Consider the following 21,551-nt stretch of genomic DNA (forward strand, 5'->3'; position numbering starts at 1 on the left):
CCAAGGAAAGATCAGGATGAGTTGGACATTTACCACCATACTGCCATTTGGCACAGCATCCATGCTACAGGTAGTGAGTGTTTAAGTAGGAACAGGTTGTATCCAGTCTAGGAGCAAAGGACAGTCAGTGTGTCTTGAGGATTAGGTTGTTGATAAGTTCTACTGCAGAGGACATGCATAATGAAACAGTAGGATGCATTGGTAGACCAACCAGAAACTCTTCCATTGTCAAACTCTTCCCGACTCAGGCGACTGACTGTGTGGAGTTTGCACGTTCTCCCCGTGTCTGCGTGGGTTTCCTCCGGGTGCTCCGGTTTCCTCCCACAGTCCAAAGATGTGCGGGTCAGGTGAATTGGCCATGCTAAATTGCCCGTAGTGTTAGGTAAGGGGTAAATGTAGGGGTATGGGTGGGTTGCGCTTCGGCGGGTCGGTGTGGACTTGTTGGGCCGAAGGGCTGTTTCCACACTGTAAGTAATCTAATCTAATCTAATCTAATGTAATCAATGAGTTTGGGTAGTCTGTCTCTAATCTGGAAAAGTGTTTTTATTACGTTTGGAGTCAAGCTTTCCAATGTGCAAGTGATACTATCCCTTTACAACTACTGTGGATCCAGCCTTGCTGCATCAGCTGATAGCTGATATCTCAAATTCCATTGCTCAGGTACCTATCCAATTTCCTTTATAAACCATTGATCATCACCACCTCCACCACACAATTGGCAATGAGTTCCACGTGATTAACATTCACTGCATCTAAAGGTTCTCTCTTACATGATCCCCTGCACCTTTTGCACAGCATTAAATCTGTATAATCAGCAAATGAAGCATTTTTTGTTTTGTGCCTATCTTATCTAAACCTGTCATAACCTTGAACACTTCCATCAGGTCACTCTTTAATCTCCTTTGCTTGAAGGAAAAGTGCCTAAGTTTCTTTAAACTAACTTTGGAGCTAAATCTCCTCATCCTCTCTCTTTCAGAACCACATTGAGTCCTGGTTGTGCTCAGTTTCAAACCTATGTATTCACATGATCATTCCCTGGCATTTTCTGTCACCTCCAGCAGAATGTCACCTGCAAACATGTGACCCTGTCCTCCCCAGTCAATAAATCAAATGGACCATTCCTGCTGTGACACTCTTCTACATTCCTCTTCACCTTCAACATCTCAGCCCTCTCACTTCCAATGGCACCTTGTCATGCAATTTCAGGAGATGTAACAGTTGCCAGTTTTCCAAAGATTCAGACACTCCTTGCAAGCAAAGCAGCAATTTACTTCTGCTTATTGCAGTCTCGTCTGCTGTTCTTGCTGCTCACAATGCAGTCTCCACTCCCCTGGGGAGACCAAATGCAGACTGAGTGACCATTAAACAGAACAGCTCTTCTCAGTTATTAAGCAGCATTGTCTAATTGCTTCCTATTTCAATTCCCCAGCCTGATCTCACGCTTATATTTTTCTCTTAGGCCTACTGCAAAGTTCCAGTGAAGTCCAACGCAGACTGGAGGAATATTACCTCATTTTCTGTTTCCAGCCTTCTGGAATAAACTTTGAGTTCAACAAATTTAGACCATGAACTCTATCCTCTAATTTGTTTCCCTGTCATCCCTGCCTTCCCTATTTATATTGTTCCCACTGCTCCAGTGTTTGCTTTCAGCATAGCTGATACATATTCTGCCCTTACCACTACTACTAACATTTACCCTGGATCTTTCTTTCCTCACTATAATCTTTCCTGATTGTTTTGTCTTTTGTTCTGTGACATCTATAATCCCTAATTTCCTTCACCATCTAACCTTCTTCAATGTTACCTTCTGTACCACTTGCTCCTCATGACTTTAATCTGCATTATAAAACCTGTCACTTTTCTACCTCTGGCTTCAGTTCTGAACCAGAGTCATAGACCCACTTTAAATGTGCATTTTCTCCACAGTTGCTATTGGATCTGCTGGGGTTCTTCAGCATTTTCTGAGTTTATCTCAGATTTCTAGCAGATTTTGATTTTGTCACTCGACTCTTATTCTGGCCTAAACAGAGTTTAAGAAAGATTGAGTAGAAATTCCTTGTGTTGTTTTTTTCTGAGCTGAATATCTCCATTTGTAAAGCCTGAGATCCCATATGCTTTGCTAACTACTTTCTCGGTGTGCCCTGCCACCTTTAAGAATCTGCACAGATGCACTCTCTCTCCCTGCACATCTTCAGAACTGTGACATTATATCAATGTTGTCACTCCCTACCCCCTCTGCCAAAATAGCTCAACTCACAGTTTTATTAGCGAGTTTTGAGAAGATTTATAGCTCAAATTGAGGTTCTGGATGTAGGTTTGCTCGCTGAGCTGTAAGGTTCATTTTCAGACTATTCATCACCATACTAGGTCACGTCTTCAATGAGCCTCTGGATGAAGGCTTCATTCAGAGACTCACTGAAGATGTTACCTCGAATGGTGACGAAACATCTGAAAACAAACCTTCCAGCTCAATGAGCAAACTCATACTTTTATGTATTAAATTCCATCTGTAACTTTTCTGTGTATTGTGCTGGACTATCTATTTAAGTTGCAGTTGTTTGAACATAAGAACTTAACAAAATAGGAGCAGGAATAGACAAAACAACTCTTCGAGGCATTGCGCCATTCAATGAGAAAGTGGCTGATTTACTATTTCAACAGCATCTTCCCGCACTATCCCTCTATTCTTTATCGTTTTTAATACGTAGAAATTGATTGACCTCAATCTTGAATATACTCAACCAGTGACCCTCCATAACCTGCCATGAAAGTAATGGGAAATTCCAAATAATTGCCACTCTCTGGGTGAAGAAATTCCTGTTCATCTCAGTCCTGAATGGTATACTGCTTACGATGCGACGGTGTTCTAGTTCTCAATAACCGCCCGACTCCAGTCAGAGGAAATATCCTTCCTGAATCTACCCTATTGAGAACCTCTAATGTCTTGGTGTACAGGGGACAATTTTAAAGTTTGAGGATGATACAAAATTTGGAAGGAATGCAAACTGTGGGGAGGACAGTACTGAACTTCAAAACGACATTGTCCAGTCAGTGGAATAAGCAGATAGGTGGCAGGTGACATTCAGTTGGAAGAAGTGCAAGATGATGCCCTTTGGTACAAAGATCATTGGGGGGCGGGGGTGGGGGCGCGGTATAAAACAAGGAGTGTTATACCATTATTTTAAATGTACAGGAGCAGAGAGGCATGATGTGGAAATGTACATTAAGTCATAAATGGTGCAGGACAAATAGAAATAACATATTTAAAAAGCATTCAGTATTTGAGGCTTCATTAGTAGGGACAAGAGCAGGAAAACGATGCTGAATTTACATCGAATACTACTTAGACCTGAGCTGGAGTATTGTGTGACAGTTCAGGGTACCACACTTTGGGAAAGGTTTGTATGTGTTAGAGAAGGTGCAGAGGAGAATGGTTCCAGACATCACAAACTAGTTATGAAGATATATTGGAGAAGATAGGACTATTTTACTTTGAGAGGAGAAGACTGAGGAGAAATTTGGTAGAAGTTTTCAAAATCATGAGGGGTCCATACAGAGTATATAGAGAGAAAAACAGTTTCCATTTGTAAACAGATTGAGAAACAGAAAGCATGTATTTTGTGAAAAGTGTGAAATAGTTTTTTCCACAAACCCAGTCGTTTGGGATTTCAATGCACTTCCTGGAAGTGAATCGTAGAACTGGCTTGAGCCTACTTCTGTTCCGATGTCTTCTAGTTGTAAGTGTGGCAGAAGCAGGTTCTATTGAGGCATTCAAGAGGACATTGGATGATGATTTAATGAGAACCAATATGCAAGGGAATTGCACAAAGGCAGGTTTGGCACTAACCCGAAATATTCAGAGAGCTAGTGCAGACAGAGGGGCTTCATTCTATGCCATAATATTTCTGTAATGCTGTGAATCGTTTAGGCCTGAATGAAATTACCTCTCATTCTTCTGAACTCCAGAGAATAAAGGCCAATTTTATTTAATCTTTCCTCATAAGACAATCCCTCCATTCCAGGAATTAGTTTGGTGAACCTTTGCTGCACTCCCTTTATGGCAGAGTATATCACTCCTTGGCACTTTGAGTATGGTGTCAGCAATGCTCTATATAATTGTAGTAAGATATATTTACTCATAATCCTTTTGTAAGAAAGGATAGCATACAATTTGTCTTTTTCATTGGCTGCTATATCTGCATGTTTACTTTCAGTGACTTACCAACAAGGACACTCAAGTCCCTTTGTATGTTTTTTTTGTTTATTCACTTGTGGGACGAGGGCATCACTGGCTGGCTAACACTTGTTGCCCATCCCTAGGTGCCCTTGAGGAGGTGATGGTGAGCTGTATTCTTGAACTACTGCAGTCCATCTGATGTAGGTTGATCCACTATGCCCTTAGGGAGGTAATTCCAGCGTTTTGACAGTGAAGGAATGATGATATATTTCCAAGTCGGGATGATAAGTGGCTTGGAGGCGATCTTGTGGGTGGTGGTGCACCCATTTATCTGCTGCCCTTGTCCTTCTAGATGGGAGTGGTTGGGGTTTGGAAGTTGCTGTCTAAGGATCTTTGGTGAATTTCTGCAGTGCCTGTTGTAGATAATACAAACTGCTGCTACTGAGTGTTAGTGGTGAAGGGAACAGATGCTTGTGGATATGACGCCAAACAAATGGCCACTTTGTTCTGGATGATGTCTGGCTTTTTGAGTGTTGATAGCTGCACCTATCTAGGCAAATGGGGAGTATTCCATCACACACCTGACCTGTGCCTTGCAAATGTTGAACAGGCTTTGGCGAGTCAGAGGTGAGTTACTTACAACAGTATTCCGAGCCTCTGACCTGCTCTTGCAGCCACTATGCTTATGTGGCCAATCCAACTGAGTTTATGATCAATGATAATTCCCAGGATATTGATAGTGGAGGATTTAATGATTGTAACACCATTGAATGTCAAGGGGTGATGCCCAGATTCAGCATCTCACCGTTTAAGAAATATTTTGCATTCCTGTTCTGCCTACAAAAGAGATAACTTAGTATTTCTCCATATGATATTCTGCTAATTATTGCCCACTCATTTAGCTGCTGCAAATCCACCTTGAAGTAACTTTACACCTTCCTCACACTCACACTGCCACTCAGGTTTCTATCATCTGGAACCTTTTGTGAAGAATTGAGGGCCAAGCCATACTTTACTATTCATAGCCTGTCAACCTGAAAATGACACATTTATTCCTACTCTCTGTTAATTTTCCATTAAGTAGTTCTCAATCCTTGTCAGTATATGCTTTTCAATCTCACGTGGTCTAATTTTTAAAATAATTTCTGGTGTGGTACCTTGGGAAAATCTAACTGTACCACATCCACCAGTTCCTCTTCCTCTATGCTGCTAATTACATCCTCTTAAAAGCTCTGATAGGATTCCCTTTCATAAGTTCATGTCAACTTTGACTATCCTTCTAATATTTTGTTACTACATCCTTTATGATAAAATCTATCATTTTCCCTTTAACTGATGCAAGATTCCAGGTCCAGTCATAGAATCATATAGTACAGAAGTTATCCTTCAGTCCATCAAGTCTGAACTGACAAAGAAAATGCCTCAAAATCTCCACCAGTCGCACTTCCCAGCACTTGGCCCATAGCCTTGAATGTTATGATATTTAAAGTGCTCATCCACAGTACTTTTTGAAAGGTTACGAAGTTACCTGCCTCCGCTGTCTGCCCGATACAATGCATTCTAACTCCCAGATACCTCTCTGTGAAAGAGAAATCCTTCAAATTCCCTCTCAACCCCACTGCCTTTCACCTTTAAATTATGCCCATTGTTGATAACCTTTTAACTCAGGGGAACTGTTGCTTTCTATCCAATCTGTGATTATTTGCCCCATATAATCTTATTACATCTCAATCAGGTCACCTTTTAGCCTTCTCTTCTCTAAAGAAATCAACCCGAGTTTATTTGGCCATTTTACATCGCTAAACTGATCCATTCCACTCCATATCCTGGTGAATCTCCTCTGCAGCCCCTCCAGTGCAATCCCATCCTTCCTACAGTGCAGTAACCAGACTGCACACAGTGATCCAGCTGTGGCCTAAGCAAAATGGTGTTGAGCTCCAACTCTTATAGTCTAAGGCAAGTGTCCTAATGCTTTCTTAACAACCTTGTCACAGAGATTTGTTACAAGAACAACAAGATCCCTGTGTTCCTCTGAGCTACCTAGTATCCTGTCATTGATTGAGTATTCCCTTGTCTTGTTATGTTTGTTGTGCTGTGGATCTGCACTGAGAAGTTATTGTTTTCTCTATCTCTATCTCTCTCTCCCTCTCTCCCTCTCACTATCTCCCTCTCTCTCTCCCTTTGTCTCCCCCTCTCCGCCCTCACTATGTCTGGATATTGGCCTAACATCTGTAAATAGACTGGAGGGTGTTTATTGACTGGTACACCCTGATGATTTTGAATAGCTTGGTGAGCATCTCCTGGGGGACCTGACCTAGAGGACGCAGCCTGCTGTACAGGCCCACCTTTGCCAGCCTGAGCTGTTGGAGGCGATTGGGTGACTGGCAGTGGGAGGTAGAGGGCAGACCATCTCTGGAGGACATTAAATTTATCACTTTACAACCTTCAAGTACTGCCCCATTTTTAGAGGACACTGAGAGATTTTGTAAATCCTCTGCTGTTCCCCCCACACCCCCCCCTTCAATTAGCAGACTACGATGTGAAATGTACAGACTACGTGATTTATTCACTTTGAGTACGGCCAATCATCACTGTTTATCTTGCCGATCAATATTCAGTCAATCCATCCTCCCCGTATCTATATTTTGCTAGCGTCCTCTTCCTTAGTAATCCCAATATAAAGTATTCATCAAATATTCTCACTTGCCCACATTGCATCTAAGCATATGTCACTGATCACCTTGTCACTAACAGACTCCATCTCCACTCTTTCTGTCCACTTAATATTTCTATGACAGGAAATTTTAAGTTAACTGTCATACTATTCTTGTATTCCTTCTTTACCATTCTTAGTTTCCTTTCATTTCCCCTCACAACTTAATGTATATGTACAGGAAGCTAAAAGAAAAGACACACGTAGTCCTGGTTCATGCCTTGAAAAGTTCACCTTACATGCATCAGACACTTTCATTGTGTTATCCGATTGTATAATTTCCTTGAAAGCCACGAAACCCTGGCTTTGTTTCCCCTGCTTTTTCCTCTTCTTGGAATTTACCCAGCACGGACCTGAAAGATCCCTTCCTTAAATAAGCCCCAGCAATGGGAACGTACCATTTACAAGATGCACTGTGTCATGTCATCAAGGTTTCTTCAACAGCATCATCCAAACCATAAAACTGAGTATCACATGACTGAAAAGTCAACAAGCAACTGAAGCAAAATCAATTCAATTAGCTGTCATTCTGCTTTTTTCAGACCAATCCCCAGCATCTTAGTGTGTCTCAGCCTACACATGGGAAGTAGACTCTTGCTTGAGACTACTAATAGAGCTGTAATCTCAGAAGAAATTAAAACCTTCAGTAGAAAGAGGAAAGACTGTGTTAATGTAGCCAAAAGCAGAAAGCAGTCTTCTTGCAACACCTAGCAGATATCTGCCTCCAGTTTGAGATATTCCTTGCCTTTCAATGGATGACCTTCAAGACTTATCCTGAATTGCAGTCTGCTTCTTAGGATGATTTTAGTAGTGACTGATTAAGAAGTGGATGCTTCAATTCTCAAGACACAAAAGAAATATAAACTATCCAGCAAGGGGAATTGACAGCAATCTAAGAGCTCTCTAGGTTTGCCAAAACAACAGATGGACAGACAAATAAGGTGAGAAATGAGATGTGACCGTGGATCACTCAGCAAAACAAGCTTGTCTTAACTATTTAAAGTAGGTTCTAATTCCAGTTAAACTCTGGCCCACTATTACAGTGGGTAGGAAATAGATATTAAATCACACTGTCATATCTCCACTCTAGACTGTGGGATGTTTCCAACATCTTTATCATAAGAGCACAGCAGAGAGCAGCAAGTAAGAGATGTAGAAGGGAGAAAATGCAGAAACAAACCTACATATTTTAATCAACCCGTTCAGCAATGTTATGTCACGCCTCTGAAGCAGGTAGGATTTTAACTTGCTCAGAGGCAGCAGAGTGAAGCAAATAAACTGATGAGGAGCAGTTTCTGCTGATGGTGTTGGTTCATGCGGGCGATGGTGGGTTTGGAAAATGGGAGTTCTATGCTTTGATCCACAATAAAAAAAAAGAGATATTGGATAGTAAATGATCTCCAATGGTTCAGAGTAAAAACTGGAGGAGGAGACAGGACCAGAATATGTTTAGCAGGATATTCCCCTAGAGCTTCTTTAGCATATGATGGAGGGAATTGGTGAAGCAGATATGAAGTGCATTACATTTAACTGTAGATTGTAGGTGCTCTATCCCTTTCTCTTCAGCTAACTGGCATTATTAATCACATTGCCTGGCCTTTTCAAAGCTTTGCTCTTGAATCTAGAAGCAAACTTGGCAAAGGACGTGGAAATATGTAACAGGGATATGTTGTGGAGTAGACTAAAATTATAGGATGATTAATGCAATCAAGAATGGCTGTGTTCAAGTCTAATTTGGATGTAAAAGAGAAACCGGGTTGGACACAATATTCCTGCCATTTGCTGGCAAAGCATAATCTGGCCTCGATAAAAGAGTTGATATTATTTGATGTGTTGTCATCCATCGAAGGTTTCTACGGCTTAGTGCTGGGCTCATAGTGGCGTAACAGATTAACAAGATTGAGTTGTAGATTTTGACTCAAGAAATGAAGATTAGTTAAGGAAAGTGATGGATTCTAGAGTGTTATTTATGTGGGTTGAGTAGTAAATTGAATTTGTCACCAACTTTCAAAAGAGAATTGGATAAATACTTGAAGGAGAACAATTTGTACAATTGTGGGGAAGAGCTGGGCAGCGAAAATTTCAAAGAACTGCTATTTATGTTGCAATATCTGCATCATCTCTGATTTATTAATCGCTGAATCATAGAATCGTGTTCTCCCATGCGATTTCATGTAGTTGAGATGACCACATAGGAACAAAGTCAGGGAATGTATCTTGAAATGGCAAAACATGCCAACTGTATGGATAGTCTCAGATGTGACTCAATTAGATAAAATTCCCTACAGTATGGAAACAGGCCCTTCGGCCCAACAAGTTCACACCAACCCTCCGAAGTGTAACCCACCCAGGCCCATTCTCCTACCCTATATTTACCCTTGACTAATGTGCCTAACACTATGGGCAATTTAGCACGGCCAACTCATCTGACCAGCACATCTTTGGATTGTGGGAGGAAACCGGAGCACCCAGAGGAAATCCATGCAGACATCGGGAGAAAGTGCAAACTCCACACAGTCACCCGAGGTGGGAATCAAACCTGGGGTCCCTGGTACTATGAGGCAGCAGTGCTAACCACTGAGCCACAATGCCACCTCCTTATGCTTAGGTATATGGGGTAGTTTTGTTAATTTGGATTAATCTAGCAATATATCCAGTTGTGGGACACAATGTGTTTACTTCTGAAAGATAGTTCGGTATTCCTATATGTGTCTTATATTTTTTAGCTTCCTGTTTTCTAAGCATTAGAATTAAAATGGTGTGTGAAAGCTTAGATACATCAAGTCCCAGAACTACCCTGTCATGCATCTACACCTATAACTTCTAACAATCAGAACCTACAATTGCACTGGCACCTTTACATACCGAGTAACTGCAAACCTGATAGATACCTGATAGATCCACTGGAAAAGATTGCACAAACCTCCCTGATAATTTCCCCTTTCTCTTACTGGAATCATCCAGGATGATGATAATCTCATACCTAATTATAGTTCTCATATCTCAGTTCTCTCATATCACAAACGCCTTCTGATTTAAAACTTGCAGATTTCCCCATCTTAGTGCACCTTAACTTTCGCATTTTTTCCTTTCCAGAACATAAGAAGTTGGCTGGCTGTGCTTTCTGCATGGTTAGATCTTCAGCAACAGTATAAAAAATGCATTAATCCTTTTAAAAGCTGAAACCTGACCTCATGCATTTCCAAGTTCACCACAGTTTCAAGAGCAACACCTCTGCAAAATCTCAAAGCACCTTGAACAATCTGCAAAAGTATAGAAATTCTTTAACATACCAGCACCCCACTGTATAACCCCAAAGACCAGGTTCATCCAAATTTCTCATTCCCCACCAGTAAAACAGATATGGTTTTCAAACACACTGCACTGCTCCTTGGAGGTGTTGATCCTGCAGATGTTTTGGACATTCGTTAATGTAACTCACAAGCTAGATTACCCTGACCTGTTTAATGCATTCCACAGACTGGACATTTGTAAACTTCTTCAGTGAATGTAACACACCACATTCTATTCAAATCTTTTCCATGGCTCCTGACTGTGCCAGAGACCACACAGTCATGGCATCATTTTAAACACATCATTCTTTCTGAATTGTGACGTACACTCATTCACACAAAAGCAATCTTTCCACATGACACAATATTGACAAGTTGAAACCTGACTCAGGCTCACACCTTAAAGTGTAAAAGATGGTTATTACACTCTTTAAATGATTTTTCTTTAACTCTTAAACATTCTTCTTGCTATGTTAAATATAATTTGTAATACCTTCCAGGATTTCTTTCTTCCCACTTCATATATTTTTTCTAAGATCTGAATAAGTTTTTAAATCTACCATTTATGATGGAGATATTGTCGTCATAAGTGAGGTAACTAACATTGGAAAACTTGACAGCCAATGTTCATTATTCCAAAATACAGAGATGTATAATATTCATTAACAAATTACAATTTTGTCTCCCTTTTAAATTTTAGCTGTCAGGTGAGAAGTTCTATTGTTAGTAGATTAGAGAACACATTCCTGTAATGTAGTATTCTTCATTCTAGAAATAGAGCTATTTTCTGTGGGACCTTTTCATTTCAACAACATTTCACGTTATTTCATGTTTTCCATTTTTATTTTAAATCTTAGACAACATACAAAAATAGGGGAAGAGATCTTACCTGTTGCTGTGATGCCCAGTTCCGAACTGAGGTCAGAGCAGTTGCAAACTGTATTGCTGCTCTGAAGAGATCTGATAGGCATACAAGCTCAGGAAAGGCTGATTTGGCAGATGAGCTAAAATTCTATAAATGTTCAATTCTCCTGAGAGATATTCCTTTACTTCAAAGGTGCCTTGTTCAGCAGTTTGCAATTTGCAGCGAAATGGGAGGTTCAGCACTGATGGGTCATTTATGCATTCAGAATCATTCTCTCTGCTTTGAAACTGCCTGCATGATTCTTTGCCTCAATTCACATTCTCATTACTGCTGAAAATTTCCATTGCATTTCTTTGCTTTCAATTTTTCCCCATTATCCCTTGGTCTTCAAATTCATGTGATGCATTGACTCACTGGGAATGTTTCTGTGTCTAGGTCACATGGAGACTATATTAAGCTAGATTCCAAGTTACACACTGCCCAGGGCAAGCGGATATAGATAGGTCTGGGGAGGTGGGTAAAAAAATATTGGCAGGTGGATTATAACAGAAAAAATGTGAACTTGTACTTTGGTAGGAAGGTTAGAAAAACACCATATTACTTAAGTGGTGACAGACTGCAGAACTGAAGGAGGGAGCAGATTTGTGTAGCATATCCTGTGAAACAAATCGCATAAGATGTAGAAGCAGAAATATGCCCTTCAGCCCATTGGTCTGTTCTGCCAATCAATGAGATTTGATTTGATATCCCTCAATTCCTTTTCCCCATAATGTGTCATTCCTTTACTGATTAAAAGTCAGTGTACGTCTGCTTTGAATATACTTAATAACCCAACAACAATAGGTCTTTGTGTTAAGGAATTCCACAGCTTCACTATCCTCTGAAAGAGGACTTTCCTCCTCATTTCTATCTTAATTGTGTAACCATTTGTTCTGAAGATGTGCCCTTAGGTCCTTGACTCTCTCACAAGGGGAAACAACATTTCTGTATGAACCCTGTGGAGTTCCCGAAGTATTTTGCATACTTCAGTAATATTGCCTCTTACCTTTCTAAATTCCAATGGACACAGGCCTAACCCACTCAACCTCTCTTTATAAGACCGTCTCCCCTTGCCTGGTTTCAGTCTAGTGAACCTTCTCTAGACTGCTTCCAACGCCAATCTACCTTTCCTAAATGGCCCAAAATTGTTCATAGTATTCCAGTTGTGATTGGACTAGTGCCTTATATGGTTTTAGCAAACTACCCTGCTTTCATATTCCAATTCTTTTGAAATAGATGTTGACATTCAATTTGCCTTCCCTATTACTGGCTGAATTTGAATGCTAGGTTTTGTTATATGTGGATGAGGACTCCCAAATCCCTGTGTTGTGTAGCTTTCTACAGCCTTTCTCCATTTAAATAATATTCAGCTCCTCCATTCTTCTTGCCAATGCAAAACTATATATTTCTACACATTATATTCCATTTGCCAAACTTTTGAGCACTTACTCAACCTGTCGATATCCTTCTGCAGCCTCTTTGTGTCATCCTCACTGCATGTCTTCTCATTTAGCTTTGTGTGACCTGCATGTTCGGCTATAGTACATCCACTATCCTCACCCAAGTCATTAACATATATTGTAAATAATTGCAGTCTCAGCACTGATCCCTATGGCACAGGTACAGGTTGCCCCCTTTATCCCAACTCTCCATCTTCTGTTAGTTAGGAGAAAGTGAGGACTGCAGATGTTGGAGAGTCAGAGTCGAAAAGTGTGGTGCTGGAAAAACACAGCAGGTCAGGCAGCATCCGAGGAGCAGGAAAATCAATGTTTTGAGCAGCGTTCTTTAATTTGCCTGATATAATTCCTGATGAAGGGCTTATGCCCGAATGTTGACTCTCCTGCTCCTCAGGTGCTGCCTGACCTGCTGTGAATTTCCAACACCACACTTTTCGACATCTTTTGGTAGTTAGCCAATCCTCTATCCATGTTACCAAACTATGTCCAACACCTTGAGCTCTTATCATATTAAGTAACCTAATATGTGGTATCTAAATAAAAGCTTTGAAAATCCAAATATATTACATCCATTGATTCCTCTTTTTCTATCCTGCTTATTGCTTCCTCAATTTACACTAATTTATCAGTCATAATTTCTCATTCATTAAGTTATTGCTCAAAGTCAGTGTGAAGGCACAGTAAGTGTTTAGGAAAGTAACTAGAATGTTGTCAGATATTGCAAGGGAAATATAAATGTCCTGCTGCAATTGTATAGAATATTAGTGAGGCCACAACTGGAGTACTGTGCACAGTTTTGGTCTTGTTATGAAAGAAATTATAAAAATGTATTGGAACATGGGACTAGTAAAGCTTAGAAATTAAAACAAAAAGGTTGCTGGGATTATACAAAGGGCTTCCCAACAGTCAGAGGGAGATACCCGAGCAGATATTAGGTAAATTATAAAAAAGTATAAGAGGAGGGGGATTGAAGATGGTGGCCATCTGAGTAGATCTGCCTTGCTTAGCTCTGCACCCTGGTCCAGAAGTAGCGATACTTTTACCCACCCACCCACCCCCACCACCTTATCTTTTTTGGAGAAAATTGATGTTAAAATGGTGTGAAACCATTTAAAGCTATTTGCGATGGAGCCTTGAGTGTCCAAACAAGAAGGGCGGGGAGTATTTTGTTTGGATGATTGATCATTCAGCTAACTGGAAACAGGTGGTCATCTATGAGTGCTGGTTGTTCAAGCATTTATTGATTATTAGATTAGATTAGATTCCCTAGAGTGTGGAAACAGGCCCTTTGGCCCAACCAGTCCACAGCAACCCACCCAGACCCATTTCCCTCATGCCCCTAACACTATGGGCAATTTAGCATGGCCAATTCACCTGACCTGCACATCGATAAATTGTAGGAGGAAACCAGAACAACCAGACATGGGTGAATGTGCAAACACCACACAGACAGTTGCCCAATGCTTGAATTGAATCTGGGACCCTGGTGCTGTGAGGCACAGTGCTAACCACTGAGCCACCGTGTCACCCAAGCAGTGCATTATCTGGCAATGCACTCCATAACGCCGGTTAGCCAAGAGCTAGCGGTTATCTGGCAATGCAGGCCCTAATGCCATTTAAGTGATAACTGAATGCTGGGTTGCCTGGTGCCGTTTTTGCAGGGCCTTGAGATGTTGTTTGGATGGTCTGGGATTCGGATTGTTAATGATCAGATAGTCGAGGCTGTACTGTAAATTCTTTTTGAGTGAGCGAGGATGACAAAAGGAAAGCATACAACCAAGCCCCAACACACGGGACACTCGCTGAAGGCATCAGGCACGTCCACAACTGTGGATGCAGCTGCAGCTTCCTTGGCAGCCTAGAAAGAGGTTCCTGTGCAGCAGAACGTCGCTGAAGAACTCTTGGCAATCTGAGGGATGATCAAGGAGTTGATGGAAGACAATCGTACTTGGCTGGAGCCGATGTTGGCCATGCTACAAAAGCATGAGAAGGAGTTGGAAAGTCTCAAGAAGTGAGTTGAAGAGGTCGAGCAGCAGACCACTGCATCGGAGGTCAAGGTCGAGTCCTCAGTAGGGTGGATCCACGCCCTTGAAAAATAGGTCTGGGCCTTGACCGAACAGGTCCATGAACTGGAAAATTGAGGGAGAAGGAAGCATATCTGGGTCATTGGGCTGCCAGAAGGAGTGGAAGGTGGGTAGCTAGTGAGTATTTTTGAAGACTGGCTGTCCCAGTTGCTTGGCTGGGATGCTGAGGTGGACTGAGTGAAGGTTGACAAAGCTCTCCAGGTTGTGGGTGCAAATCCGTCCAGTCCTGGGATGATTTCCAAGCTACAGGGACAAGCAGAGAGTCCTAGAATCTTCTAGAAGGATGGGGAACGATCCACAGGCCCTGACTTATCCAGAAATTAAGGTAATGTTTTTCTAGAGTTATTTTGCAGCAGTGATCCATAAAAGGAAATCGTTTGATGTGGTCAAGAGAAAATTAATAGACCTTGGGATTCAATATTTGATGAAAGATCCAGCCATGCTTCATATTACTCACAAGGAGATGGCATGGTCATTTGACTGGACAAGTGAAGAATTTCTTGGACGCTTTAAAATAATTCGGATGGAATTTTAGACATGGACAATAATATTTGGTTCCTTTTTTCTCTTGCTATGTTTCTTGTAATGTTACCCCTTTCTTAAAGAAGCTGCTGATGGTGTGTTTTTGCTTCTCCAATTAGGATTGGTGTTGGTATGTAGTTGGGGGTGGGCGGAGTGCTCACTACTTTGTCTGTTTCCTTCTATTGCTTGGGTCTGGGATGCAGCTCAGTGGGGGAATGGAGGTGTGTGTGGGAGGTGTAAGCACCCTCTATAGGCAGGGGGATAGAGTCCCCCATTAAGTGTCTTTTGTGTTTTGTAGTTAGTTTAGCTTTTTGGTTTTTCGTAAATAGACTCCACCAGTCTTCTTTGGTATACACCCAGCGTGCTGTACGTTAAATTCTTCCTCTCAGCAGGTCAAAGGTGATTGTAAAGGATCATGGCTAACAGTGTTCTTAAATGATGCACCTGGAATATTAAAAGGATCCATTTGCCAATTAAAAAGAAAAAGGTGTTGTCGAGCCTTAAAAAGGAGAAGGTGGATGTTGCCCTGTTGCAGGAGACTCACCTTAATGACAAGGACTCGATGTCGACATTGTTGGATATTGAGACCTCCCAGACAAAGTATCCTCTTATCAACCTGTTATTTTTACACAAAATGAGGACAGTTGCAGAACATTGCAGTAATCCAATAACACGGTCAAAGCATGGAGGGCAATGAGGCAGATAGAGGGTACTATGCCTAAAGTAACTTTTCTCACTCCCATAGTTGGCATGCTGAGTTTCCAGCCAGGGACAATGGATCCCACATTTAAACTTTGGGCGGAGAGGGGAGTCTCTTGTTTGGGTGATCTGTTTGAGAGTGAAATATTGATGTTATTTGATCAAATAACTCGGAAATATGGATTGTTGAGTAAGGACCTCATCCCTACCTTTCAGATTAGAGAATTTATCCACAAGGAGACCACACTTTTGACTGAGTATTCTAGATCTCATACGGAAAGGAGGGTGCTTCAAGCTAAGAGCAGTCTTTCAGCGAGTGCTTGCTATCATTTGTTAGGGGGAGGTTCCTTCGGTGACATCGAGCGTCTACATGAGGTCTGGGAGAGAGAGTTAGGAACTGAGGTCACTTCAGAAACATGGGAAGACATTTGTAAGAATGTAAAGAGGATTTCGATATCTAATAGGACCCATGCTGCGCAGTTAAAAAATCTTTATAGGGCTCATCTGGCCCAGATCAGTTTGCAAAATTTAAGCAGAAAATATCTTCAATGTGCTCCAAACGTAAAATAAAACAGGTACACTCACTCATTATCTGTGGTCCTGCCACAGGCTCCAAGCATTTGGAGTGCTGTAGCAGGAGTAATAGAGAGGGTCTTGGGGCCGAAGTCAAGGTGGACCCGGTTTCCTTGCTCCTGGGTTTCCCAAATTCACTTCCCTTGTATGTACATGGGAAAAAGCTTTTTAACATTCTCACTTTTTATGTGAAGAAGAACACCCCGGATCTGTCTGGGCAACGCAAGTTAACTATGGAGCACATGCCTTTGGACTTTCTTACAAATATGGTGCACCAGTAAATGGACAACTTTTACAGGTCGTACCAGCCCTTTTTGAATTACTTGGCAGCAAATCTGTCTGCCATTTTGAGTAGGGCTTTTGTCTAGCCATGATGGCTTAATCTGATAAACCTAGGGACATCAGAGGAAAAATTTCAACCAAATGTGGGTTTTATAATTGATGCTCTCAAAATTTGAGAGCTATGGTCTTGTTGCGGGGAGCGGTGTTATTTATTTACTTATTGTTTTGTTATAAGTGAAATTTTGATTTATTTTCCAAGTATAGTAGTTGGTTTATTATTTATTATTGTTATTGTTATGCTATATTTTCAATGTCTGTAACTTCCTAAGATTGTACTTCAATAAAAATATTTTGAAAGAAGGTAATTTCAGCTTTGATAATGTTAAATGGGATCATCTTAGTGTGAAAGGATTACATGTGGTGGAATTTGTAAAGTGCATTGAGGAGAGCATTTTGTGCGAGTACATAGACAGTCTGATTAGAGATGGAGCAATGTTAGACTTAATCCTAAGAAATAAAGCTGGTTAAATGGTTAAAATTTTAGCAGGTGAAAATTAAGGAGATAGTGACCATGACTCTGAAGTGAATATAGAAAAGGATAAGGATAGTGCAGAGATTAAGTGTCTAAATTAGAAGAAGGCCAATTTCAATGTCATTAGACAGGATCTGGAAAATATAGACTGGGAGCAACTACTTTCAAAGTGGGAGTCTTTTGTAAGTAATATACCTGTCGTGAGAATTCAGGGCCAGCATGTTCCTCTAGGGGTGAAAGGCAAGAGCAGCAAGTCCAGGAAAACCTGGCAAGGGATATGAAGAATTTAAAAACGAAAAAGAAGGAAGATTAAATGCTATACTGAGGGATAGGCCAGGTAGTTACAAATCTGTTAGTCTGATGTCAGTGGTTATGGAAATTATTGGAAAAAATTCTGAGAAACAGGATCAATTAACACTTGGAAAGGGATTGATCAGGGATAGTTAGCATGGAGGGAGATCCTGTCTTACTGATTTAACCTATTTTCTAATCATCCCGTTCAGAGATGTTATTACACACGTCTGGAGCAAATGGAACTTGAACCCAGGCCTCCCAGATTGGGAATAGAGACACTATCACAGCACCACAAGAGAGCCCTCGTTATTTAAAGAGGGACGAAATATATTGATGAGGGTAGTACAGTCGATGAAGTTTACAGTGCACTAAAACAGGGGAGGCCCTTCAGGAATATAGAGGGTGTAATGGATTTAGAGTCATACAGTCATAGACATGTACAGCATGGAAACAGACCCTTCAGTCCAACCTGTCCATGCTGACCAGATATCCCAACCCAATCTAGTCCCACCTGCCAGCACCCGGCCCATATCCCTCCAAACCCTTCCTATTCATATACCCATCCAAATACCTCTTAAATGTTGCAATTGTACCAGCTTCTACCACATCCTCTAGCAGCTCATTCCATACACGTTCCACCCTCTGTGTGAAAACGTTGCCCCTTAGGTTTCTTTTAAATCTTTCTACTCTCACCCTAAACCTATGCCCTCTAGTTCTGGACTTCCCGATACCAAGGAAAAGACCTTGTCTATTTATCCTATCCATGCCCCTCATAATTTTGTAAACCTCTATAAGGTCACCCCTCAGCCTCCGACGCTCCAGGGAAAACAGCCCCAGCCAGTTCAGCCTCTCCCTATAGCTCAAATCCTCCAACCCTGGCAACATCCTTGTAAATGTTTTCTGAACCCGTTCAAGTTTCACAACATCTTTCCGATAGGAAGGAGACCAGAATTGCATGCAATATTCCAACAGTGGCCTAACCAATGTCCCATACAGCTGCAATATGACCTCCCAACTCCTGTACTCAATACTCTGGCCAATAAAGGAAAGCACACCAAATGCCTTCTTCACTATCTTATCTAACTGCAACTCCACTTTCAAGGAGCTATGAACTTGCACTCCAATGTCTCTTTGTTCAGCAACACTCCCTAGGACCTTACCATTAAGTGAATAAGTCCTGACTAAGATTTGCTTTCCCAAAATGCAGCACCTCACATTTTCTGAATTAAACTCTATCTGCCACTTCTCAGCCCATTGGCCCATCTGGTCCAGATCCTGTTGTAATCTGAGGTAACCCTCTTCACTGTCCACTACACCTCCAATTTTGGCGTCATCTGCAAACTTACTAACTCTACCTCTTATGCACGCATCCAAGTCATTTATGTAAATGACAAAAAGTAGAGGGCCCAGCACCGATCCTTGTGGCACTCCATTGGTCACAGGCCTCCAGTGTGAAAAACAACACTCCACCACCATCCTCTACTTTTGAGCCAGTTCTGTATCCAAATGGTTAGTTCTCCCTGAATTCCATGAGATCTAACCTTGCTAATCAGTCTCCCGTGGGAACCTTGTTGAATGCCTTACTGAAGTCCTTATAGATTACATCTACTGCTCTGCCCTCATCAATCTTCTTTGTTACTTCTTCAAAAAACTTAATCAAGTTTGTGAGACATGATTTCCCATGCACAAAGCCATGTTGACTATCCCTTACCAGTCCTTGCCTTTCTAAATACATGTACATCCTGTCCCTCAGGATTCCCTCCAACAACTTGCCCACCACCGAGGTCAGGCTCACCGGTCTACAGTTCCCTGGCTTGTCTTTACCGCCTTCCTTAAACAATGGCACCACATTAGCCAACCTCCAGACTCCTGGCACCTCACCTGTGACTATCAATGATACAAATTTCTCAGCAAGAAGCCCGGCAATTACTTTTCTAGCTTCCCACAGAGTTCTCGGGTACACCTGATCAGGTCCTGGGGATTTATCCACTTTAACCGGTTCAAGACATCCAGCACTTCCTCCTCTGTAATCTGGACATTTTGCAAGATGTCACCATCTATTTCCCTACAGTCGATATCTTCCATATCCTTTTCCACAGTAAATACTGATGCAAAATATTCATTTAGCACCTCCCCCATTTTCTGTGGCTCCACACAAAGGCCACCTTACTGATCTTTGAGGGGCCCTATTCTCTTCCTAGTTATTCTTTTGTCCTTCATATATTTGTAAAAACCTTTTGGATTCTCCTTAATTCTATTTGCCAATGCTATCTCATGTCCCCTTTTTGCCCTCCTGATTTCACTCTTAGGTATACTCCTACTTCCTTTGTACTCTTCTAAGGATTCACTTGATCTATCCTGTCTATACCTGACATATACTTCCTTCTTTTTCTTAACCGAACCCTCAGTTTCTCTTGTCATCCAGCATTCCCACACCTACCAGCCTTCCCTTTCACCCTGACAAGAATATACTTTCTCTGGATTCTTGTTATCTCATTTCTGAAGGCTTCCCATTTTCCAGCTGTCCCTTTACCTGCGAACATCTTCCTCCAATCAGTTTTAGAAAGTTTTTGCCTAATACTGTCAAAATTGGCCTTTCTCCAATTTAGAACTTCACTTTTAGATCTGGTCTATCCTTTTCCATCACTATTTTAAAACAAATAGGACTATGGCTGCTGACCCCAAAGTGTTCCCCCACTGACACCTCAGTCACCTGCTCTGCCTTATTTCCCAAGATTAGGTCAAGTTTTGCACCTTCTCTAGTAGGCACAGCAACATACTGAATCAGAAAATTGTCTTGTACGCACTTAAGAAATTCCTCTCCATCTAAACTTTTAACACTATGGCAGTACCAGTCGATGTTTGGAAAGTTAAAATCCCCGACCATAACTACCCTATTATTTGGAGATCCCGGTGTTAGACTGGGGTATACACAGTTAAAAATCACACAGCACCAGATTATAGTCCAACAGGTTTAATTGGAAGCTCACTAGCTTTCGTAGCGATGCTCCGAAAGCTAGTGTGCTTCCAATCAAACCTGGTGGACTATAACCGGGTATTGTGTGATTTTTAACTGTGTACCTTATTCTTCTTACAGATAGCTGAGATCTCCTTACAAGTTTGTTTCTCAATTTCCCTCTGATTATTCGGGGGTCTATATTACAATCCCAATAAGGTGATCATTTCTTTCTTATTTCTCAGTTCCACCCAAATAACTTCCCTGGATGTATTTCCGGGAATATCCTCCCTCAGCACAGCTGTAATGCTATCCCTTATCAAAAATGCCAGTCCCCCTCCTCTCTTGCCTCTCTTTCTATCCTTCCTGTAGCATTTGTATCCTGGAACATTAAGCTGCCAGTCCTGCCCATCCCTGAGCCATGTTTCTGTAATTGCTATGATATCCCAATCCCATGTTCCTAACCAAGCCCTGAGTTTATCTGCCTTCCCTGTTAGGCCCCTTGCATTGAAATAAATGCAGTTTAATTTATTAGTTCTATCTTGTCCCTGCCTGCCCTGACTGTTTGATTCACTTCTGTTCTCAACTATACCAGTCTCAGATTGATTTCTTTCCTCACTGTCTCCCTGGGTCCCATCCCCCCAACTTACTAGTTTAAATCCTCCCAAGCAGTTTTAGCAAATTTCACTGCCAGTATATTAGTCCCCTTCCAATTTAGGTACAATCCGTCCTCCTTATACAGGTCACTTCTACCCCAAAAGCGATTCCAATGATCCAAAAATGTGAATCCTTCTCCCATACACCAGCTCCTCAGCCATACATTCATCTGCTCTTTCCTCCTATTCCTGCCCTCACTAGCTTGTAGCACTGGGAGTAATCCAGATATTAATACCCTTGAGGACATCCTTTTTTAAATTTCTGCCTAACTCTCTGTAATCTCCTTTCAGAGTCTCAACCTTTTCCCTTCCAATGTCATTGGTTCCAATGTGGACAATGACCTCCTGCTGGCCCCTCTCCCCCGTGAGAACATTCTGCACCCTCTCTGAGACATCCTTGATCCTGGCA

The 21,551-nt window shown here is 41.5% G+C and overlaps 1 protein-coding gene across 1 annotated transcript in view; it reads right to left on the bottom strand.

Annotated features, from left to right (window-relative positions):
- LOC132824381 (immunoglobulin superfamily member 22-like) overlaps nucleotides 1-11,173 on the bottom strand; it is an 82,073-nt gene extending 70,900 nt beyond the window's left edge. Inside the window, exon 1 of the mRNA XM_060838789.1 lies at nucleotides 11,073-11,173. The gene's annotated coding sequence lies outside the window, so the exon portion shown is untranslated. The remainder of the gene's footprint in view (nucleotides 1-11,072) is intronic.
- Between the last annotated feature and the right edge of the window lie 10,378 nt (nucleotides 11,174-21,551).

The sequence above is a fragment of the Hemiscyllium ocellatum genome, chromosome 18 (assembly GCF_020745735.1).
Source record: "Hemiscyllium ocellatum isolate sHemOce1 chromosome 18, sHemOce1.pat.X.cur, whole genome shotgun sequence".
Classification (NCBI taxonomy): Eukaryota; Metazoa; Chordata; class Chondrichthyes; order Orectolobiformes; family Hemiscylliidae; genus Hemiscyllium; species Hemiscyllium ocellatum.